This window comes from Berghia stephanieae, chromosome 15 (genome assembly GCF_034508935.2).
Source record: "Berghia stephanieae isolate SIO BIC M18660-M18661 chromosome 15, UCSD_Bste_1.3, whole genome shotgun sequence".
NCBI classification, from domain to species: domain Eukaryota; kingdom Metazoa; phylum Mollusca; class Gastropoda; order Nudibranchia; family Aeolidiidae; genus Berghia; species Berghia stephanieae.
Genome location: NC_088374.1, coordinates 10,415,617 through 10,424,346, shown reverse-complemented (window position 1 = coordinate 10,424,346; position 8,730 = coordinate 10,415,617). Strand labels below are relative to the sequence as shown.

Below are 8,730 nucleotides of genomic sequence, written 5' to 3'. Positions count from 1 at the left end.
GTCAATAAGGTGACCACCTGAAAAAAGCACAATAGGGGTACCAGTGTCTTCATCGATATATTTCAATATTGAGGCACTATATCTTTCCGAAATTTTCTCTAAAATTCTAGAGCATTATATGGATTTTTATAGTAATGAAAATAAAATAAACAATTGTGTGAAAGTTGATGAACGGTGAAATGAACAAGATATACGAATTATAATCTATTTTTAGAAACAGATGTATCGAATCTCGGCTCGGATTCTTATCGTGGCGACAAAAGACAAGCAAACATAGTAGCTCATTTTTTTGTGAAACATATGTTTAGCCAATTTCGCACAATTCCTACTTTCGTTTTCGTATTTACGTCGCTGATTTTTTCATTTTTCGTCACTTACTGACTTCCAAACTATGGCATCGTGGGGGAAATTGATGCTGGAGGCATCATTGAAGAGGCACCGAGATAATTTAAATGGTAAGTTATTGGCCATTCTTATTCTATCACTGTTGATTTATGAATTGAAATCGGGTAGACATCACATACACCGATTGATGATTGTCACTTGTCAGTCATTCGGAGGTGGAGTCAGATGATTCGGGAACTTCTGTAGACTGTAGATCACACATAGTACTAGCTTTGTACGATCTGTCGTTTACTACTACTACTACTACTACTATTACTACTACTACTACTACTACTACTACTACTACTACTACTATTACTACTACTACTACTACTACTACTATTACTACTACTACTACTACTACTACTACTACTACTACTACTACTACTACTACTACTACTACTACTACTACTATTACTACTACTACTACCACTACTACTACTACTACTACTTACTACTACTACTACTACTACTATACTACTTACTACTTTTACTTTTAGCGCTATCCAACTCAACACTTCATGTGTTTATTTTATTTTGGCAAAACCAGAATGGATTTTTGAAACGAATATAAAATATTTTAAACTTAAACCTGTCTTTGCTTTATCATGCTCATACAGTGTGCCATATAACAAAATCATAGTTTAATGTTGAGAATATGCTATTTCTTTTGTACCTTCAGATCAGAGAGATTTGAGCTTTAAAAATCCTGAAAAAATGTCTTGCTGCCAATCCAGACAACCCTTTTGATGTGATCTAGGATGTTAATGGTAAGAATGTAATTTGATGAGGAAATGAATTAAATATTTAGGTACACATAGTTTGCTTATTTTTGTTTGAGTCATGATGTGTAATACTAATACAGTCCACTCCGGATAATTGCAACTCGGTTAATCGCAACATTTCCTAACAAATGGAAATAATTCTATATAAAAGTCACTGGTTAATTGCAACAAACTTCGGTTTTTAAAAAGTGGTAAATTCAAGAAATCAGACAATATATCATGATTAAATTTCATTATGGATGAAATCGTGACAGGTTGAAGAATCGAGAGTGAGCGGGATTTAATGCTATGGTAGTGTGTCACCACTCTATTAGAGTCGAAAGAGGGCAGGGATTTGCAGTATGGGTTTGTGACGTCATCGGTGGCCATTAAATAGAAGAGGGGTGGGGCTGGTCATAATCTTGACAGCAGGTTATAAATGACAGTTATAAAGAGAGACTGAGCGATATCCTTTGTTTTAGGATTAACAACTGTGCATTGTGACCAACGAGTTTGGTGAGAGCTTATTGTCTCTCATTACGGCTAATCTCGTGAACTCTGACAAATGTTGAGAAAAAAGTGAAACTTCGTCCAATCTGAGTAAGACATCGGCTTGCTTCATAGCTGCTTTTGGTTGACAAATCTACACAGGGCTGCCATATGGTTTTTGTTTCAATGAAATTGCTTTGTATGTGGTGGACTAAGAATAACATTTACTGGTTTGAGTTTACAATAAATGTGTAAAATGTTGAAATAGTGGACAGGAAACTGAACTTTGGTTAATTGCAACTTCAGTTAATCGCAACATTTTCGATGATCCCAAGGTGTTGCGATTATCCAAAATAGACTGTACCTGAATCTTGAACGAAAAACTATCATATGGATATGATTATAGACAGATTGGTTTCAGGAATTATATTTCCATCCTCTCTTGCCAACTCTGACATTCTTGAAATTTAAAACAAAATAGCCAAAAGTTTTCGGACTTAATTTTCTTTTTGTCTAAAGGACAATAGTCATAAAGTAAATAATAAAATAAAAATCCTTTTACAGCACAAGATGGCATGATTTTTTGTTTAAGGGTTTAGAGAAAAACTTGCAGATGATAGTCTTCAGCTTTTCTTTGTTTGTTTTTATTTTATATAGACTCCAACTCAGAGCCTGAAAGTGATGCAGAACAAAGTTCCATATCGCATGATTCAGTTGTGGTAAGTATGTAAATTGAAACAAAAGCATAGCATTTGTATAGCGTTTATCCACAGTTCGCACCATGCTCAAAATGCTTCACATCACCATATTTTGTGGTGGACAAAACACAATTGCCACAAAAGATGAGACCTGCAGTCTGTTAGGCGCGATTCAATATTTCAGGACAAGGACAACACTGTTTTACACCAGTGGGACCTACTAGTCTTTTGTTGTTAAAAATTTTCTTTGCAGTGCACTTTGCCAACAATAACACTATTTTAAACCTTCCTCGTTATATTTTGAAGTGATATTCATTGATGAACCATTCACATTTGAAGTCGTTTGTTTTTTATTTGACTAAATGTGAAAATGATGCGTTTCCAGGAAAAATGACAATAGCTTATGTTGGGATTATACTTTTGATCTCGCATTTTGTCCAAATTCTCTAGCATTGTAATGTTTATCAACATTTTTTGTTAATTATATTGCAGTTGCAAGGTTAGGAAGTTCATATCGTTGCAATGACAACAGTTTATATGTCCAGAATCGTAGTGAGATAAAAAATTGTTTTGTAGTTGTTGGTCCTGGTGTAGGATTTAGAGAGTTTGTTAAAAACAGTTTACTGAAGCTCTGGTTGGTGTAGCTATATTTATTCATGCACAGTTGAACATATTAAATACTTAGACAATATGTCTGCCTTTCTCAACTCTTTTTTTATACTTGCATTATTAACCAGCTAATTGTTTAGTTGGATTATTAAACAATGGCTCTTCGTGTTTATTGTCAACATGAATAAATTGATTGATTTGTCATCTTTTCCACAAAATATACAGGATCCCGATTTTTGTCTGATTCCTCTTCGTGGTCTGTGAGGTACCCAATGCTGCTGTCTTTGGAACCTAGTGTTCATTCCCCAACTCAGTCAGAGCCTCATCCACAACTATCACAGACTGAATCTCATTGCCAGTCTGGGACCCAGGTTCAACCCGAATGCTATACACATGCAAACCAACGTGTTACGTGCAATGGTGAGTCATTTTTTGTCATTCTTCTCCTTTGATATTTGTGGGATCAATTTTAATTTACCCATTCCTTTTAAAATAAAACTTCCACCCCCTCCAAACCCTTTTGACTTCCAGGTTCAATTCTTTTTTTATTCTAAAATTCTTGGGGTTTCCTTTCAATGACAACTGAGATCATTAAAATTCAGATCATAACATGATGTGTGTAGATTTGATGAAAACATATGTTCGAGTTGAGAAGCAGTGTTCACGAACTTGCTGATCGTTTTTACTAGCATTTATTTTCCTAACTTATCTGTGTCAATTAACAAAGGCAAGACTCAAATATTTTCTATCTGAACAGTATGTTTGTTATTTCCGGCATATACATGTCATATTTCATTCCCACAAAATATAAATCAGGATTAAGTGGTCTACACACCTCGTTCAGGCAGTTGGGGGGAAGTAAATAAGTCTTTAAGTTTTAAGGAATTAATGAAGCGGTGCTCAACCGGTTTGGAGGACGTTTGATTGATGTCGGCTGTTTGTTCTGCCAGCCGGTGATGTTTTCTCACTCTCTCAATGACAATGAAAGTCATTATTATTACTATTACTATGAACTATAGTCTATTATTACTTTTATTACTATATTAATTGTTACTTATTGCCGTTACTGTTATAATTAATATTATGATATTGCCTTCATTGCATTCTATTACTATTATCGATATAACTAATTTCTGATTGTTGTAAATAATTTATGTGAATTGAATTTTGTCGAATGGCCAAGGGCCTACAATAAACTTAAATGAAACTTAAATGAAATGTTAATCTTTGGATAGGACTTGGGTTTATTCTTGATTACTTTTCTGCCTTGGTCGAGTGAAGCAATTGGAGTAAATTTTGTTGCTCAATGTAAAAAACATGACGCTAACCATTCGGCTGATACTGATACCTCCAAGGGGTGGTTGGGGGAAAACGTAAAATTCTTTTGACATTGTCTGATTATTCGCTGAAACAACAAAGGACAATCTATTTATTCAGATGAGACTTCATTGTGTTACGATTTATGTTCATATTTTGATTATAATGAAGAGGGAACCCTGAACCCAGTGAAGTGGGTGGATTGATCTATTTATTTCTATTTCAAAACAAATATATGGCGTCTTTTCGCTTGATTTATTATGTGGCAGAGGTCTCCACAAATCTAACATACCTCTTCCAAAGGAATAGATGGTAGAAAAGTATATAACAAGAAGGAATGATGACAGTTACTTGTCCAGGCCTTAAACATTTGGAATGCTATTCCTCTCTACCGCTGTCATGTAGCTGATGTGCATACGATCTGTCTATTGATTTATGTTCAGAGTTCATAGCATGATGTGCTTTATTTTCTCCTTTTTTTCAGAGAAATACAAAAAGCCAAGGAGACCCTGTCCATACTGTGGTCAGTTGCAAACAAAACTCTCAAGGCATTTGATGAGGAAACACAAGGAAAAAAATTTGAGAAAACCCAAACAATTTGAAAAAAGAGATGCCATTGGAGAATGATATAAAGTAGCTACAGCAATTTATTACTGAAGAGATGGTCCGTATTTGTGAGGATGATTATCATTTATTTGATTCACATATGTTTGTTAGGCTTCGCAATGTCATCGTAGCTAGGCTTACAATGTTTAATGCGAGGAGAGGCGGAGAACCCGCAAGGATGTTGTTAAAAGACTGGAATGATGCAGATTCAGATGTATGGGTTGATCCCCAGCTTGTACAACATGTCACTGATCCTTTGGAAAAAGCATTACTTGAGAAATATAAGCTGGCCTATCAGTCTGGAAAGGGAAGCAAGATGTTGGTCCCTGTGTTGATACCCAATGACACAATTCAGCCTTTAAGGAAACTTGTACAGGAGCGTAAAGCAGTAAAGTACAGGAATATCCAAAGATCATGTAAGTGGTTACATTGCCATCAAATATGTCACTTCCTTAATTGTTAATAGCTGATAAATTCAGGCACCGAGCTTCGACATTATTTGCCTTACTTGATGTCCCACAACACGAGAGAGATGTCTTCTATCGACATATGGGACACAATGAATCAATCAAAACATTTATCAGTGTCCAATTGCAATACGAGAAATAACAGAAGTTGGTCATTTTTTGGGTCAAATTGATAACTCAGCATCGGTCACTGGGGAAGGAAATTGTAACATTGAAACAAATGACTCTGTAGTGAATAGAAACTCAAAATGAAAATTTTGGAACATCCATAGTAACAGCTGCAAATCAAGAAGAAATATTTAATGGTGAAGCAGGAGTGCCAAATCAGCTTGCGTGTTCTTCAAAACAAACTGAACCCCAGAGTAATTCAAAAATCGGAGATACATGTCATGGTCAGATGAGGATACAGATAGAGTCAAGTCATATTTTTAAAACTTTGTCGAAGATGTTTCAGCACATGGTTCGAGGGGATCATTACCTGGGAAGTCTGAAATTATTCTGTTCTTAAAACACCACAGGGTATTTTCACAAAAAGGAATCCTGAAGGTACATGGTGAAAGATCTTTAATGAAAGAAATAAATATCCAATAGAAGGGAAAGAGCGTTTATCGGTGTAATGACAATCATGACTTTAATTTGTATTACATTTTTTGTATTGTATAGTGTTATTGACATATTTTGGGGGGTTAAAAAAAAGTTTTATCTTTATTTAGTACAATCTGTTCATCATTGCAATCTTCATTTTTATATTATATGAACATTGATTTGCTCAGTTTGAGAGACAAATGCTTTGTAGAACTATCTGAAAGAATCAGATATGGCAGAATAAAAAGTCTTTCTACTAACCCTAACTTAATTGGCCAATGTAGCTTTATGTTCAGCATTTTCTAGATACCTAATGTAAAACTTATATTCTTTTTATGATAATTTTAAGAGTTGCAATGTTTAGAGGTGACTGTCAAGAAATGACACCCCTGTGCATTTAATTTCTTTCTTTCTTTATCCCCTCATCCTTAATCAGAATAATAATAATTAATAATGAAAAACAATGCAGCAACGACAGCTTAGAACTGCATAAAGTGCTTAAGAATTATTTTTTTGCATTAAACTTTATTTAAACGATTTTTAACACTTTTGCTTCACAGTTATGCTTTTTAACAAATGCAATTAAGCAACTTACCAGCAACAACATATTGGTTTGTTATCATTTGAGGGTTTTATCAGTAAAACTGTTTCTATCCTTTTATGTTGCACTGTACACATAACAAACTTCATCAAAGTTTATTTTGCTTTTATTTGGTGACCAAAGACTTATGTGATACAGTGGATGAATGTTTGTGATGGCTTTTGGAACTGAAATAAACCTGCAATATGATTTGTAAACTTGTATCATTGTGTATCATTTTTCGGTCAAATGTAAATGTAATTTTACACGAGCTTTGATGTCTCACAAAACCCACAATGAGCTCGACGTGCAGCTGGTAGTACATTTTTTTGGACACGAACAACGTTGTTACAATTCAGTAACTTACTCCAATTAACACAAGTAAGACTGTAAATGAGACTTTCACAATGACTCTACATCGCCACAAATATGGATTCGAACCCTGGCAACTCAGGCATCAGACGAACTGTCTACCCCAAAACCACGAAACCAAAGCAAGCATTGTGCAAGTTAAAGTGAATTGTATGTTGATTGAAGCCGTTCATTGTGTCCATCAGATCTGCTGTCCTATCCATCCAACTCCATTCACTTGGTGGGGTTCCCAACCTCCCATAGTGGGCAGGGACGTACTTGTTGCGTCTTCTTCTTCTATCCCCCTATGTCTGTTTTCCAACTTGTTTTCTGTCTGTGTCTTGGAATGGGATTACTTGGTTTTGTCCAGGCCCTGGCTGGGAGGGAAACAGTCAAATTTATAGTTTTGGGAGATGATATTTTTTTCCTTGTAAATCATCTCTTTGTTATGCACTTTATTGTTTTGTTTACATGTTATATTGCTTTGTAAACATTTGAGTGTATCCCTCTTTGTTGGGACCTGTGTCTGAATGAGACTTCTAGGTGATCTCAAACTAAGTACTTTGATAGTGTGCTCTTGGAATCTACTTTTTCCTTTTTGAAACAAATCCCCTTTGCCTTACTTTTTCTTGGGTGCTCTAATTGTAGTTCCAGAACTTTTTACTATCCCATTTTCTTCCTTTTTACTGGCGCTGATATGACCTTAATGTGTTGCAAGCGCCGTAAAACCCTTAAAAACAAAACAAACCAAGTCCATTCAGTGGTATACAACAACAACAAATCAACTCCCTGCCTGGTCCCTTCTATCTCTGTTCTTAACCTGGGTCGTCAGGCTTCTAAAGGGGTCGAGGACTGCAAAAATAATGGCGCACGGAGCAACTGGGAATATTTTTTGCCAGGTTATTTCCCTGAGCGCCCCCTTCGGAGGGATGAGTTAGTAAATGCATTGCTCGGCCACTTCACTCTACACACACTGGGATAAGTTTCGACACTATGGCCATGAAGCTCTTAAGGACTTACTTTGTTTTAGTAAATTTGGTGGTAGCTCACTTGAAAATGCACTCTTAGGTATACCCATATATAAACATATACCGGGCTCCCTAAAAGGGGTTTTTAATGTGGTCTCCCTAAAAACATGTTTTACCAAATGTCTCCTTAAAGCAGCAGAAACACTTAGTAAAACAGTAGGGGGACCGAGTAATTTTCTATATACCATTGTGATCATCAAGCATCAGAATTATGTTCATAACTCATTGGAGGGAATCAAACTATACTCATTTGAACAAAGATTGAACAGTTTAATTAATTTGAACAAGACATATGCTTGGTCCTCCAATTGGTGCATTTCACAGTGGTCACCTTAACAGTGGATTGATACTTATATATATATATATATATATATATATATATATATATATATATATATATATATATATACTAGTAAAAAGCCCGCAATTTCGCGGGGAAAGAACTATTTTCATTCGATACTGTACTCACCATCATTTAATGAGAGCAGATTGGTAAACAACGTTGTCTGTGTAATTTGGTATATCTTCGGTTGATTTTTCTGTGTGGCCCAATAATATATTTAATAATATATTCCCTCAACTAACCCCAAGAAAAAATTAAACCTAGTACCTTTAATTAACCCCAATAGGAAAAACAAACACCCTAGCACTTTAATAATACTTATGACTAACCCTAATAGGAAAAAAAATCATCCAATCTCGAGCTAACCCTAGAAGAAAAAATCATGACAAATTGAATAAATAAATGCCTGACAAAAGATCAAAGGTGAAAATACAAATTTAAAAAATACCGGGGATGTAGGAGCTTTCGGAATGTCTCCCCTTTACTTAACTTATGGAAAACCAAACTTC

The 8,730-nt window shown here is 35.2% G+C and overlaps 1 long non-coding RNA gene across 1 annotated transcript; it reads left to right on the top strand.

Moving 5' to 3' along the window:
* The first annotated feature begins 3,181 nt into the window (after window positions 1-3,181).
* Window positions 3,182-5,875, top strand: LOC144960609 (uncharacterized). The gene is made up of 2 exons (XR_013642887.1): window positions 3,182-3,364; window positions 4,746-5,875. It is a non-coding gene; the product is annotated as an uncharacterized LOC144960609 (long non-coding RNA).
* The last annotated feature ends 2,855 nt before the right edge of the window (window positions 5,876-8,730 follow it).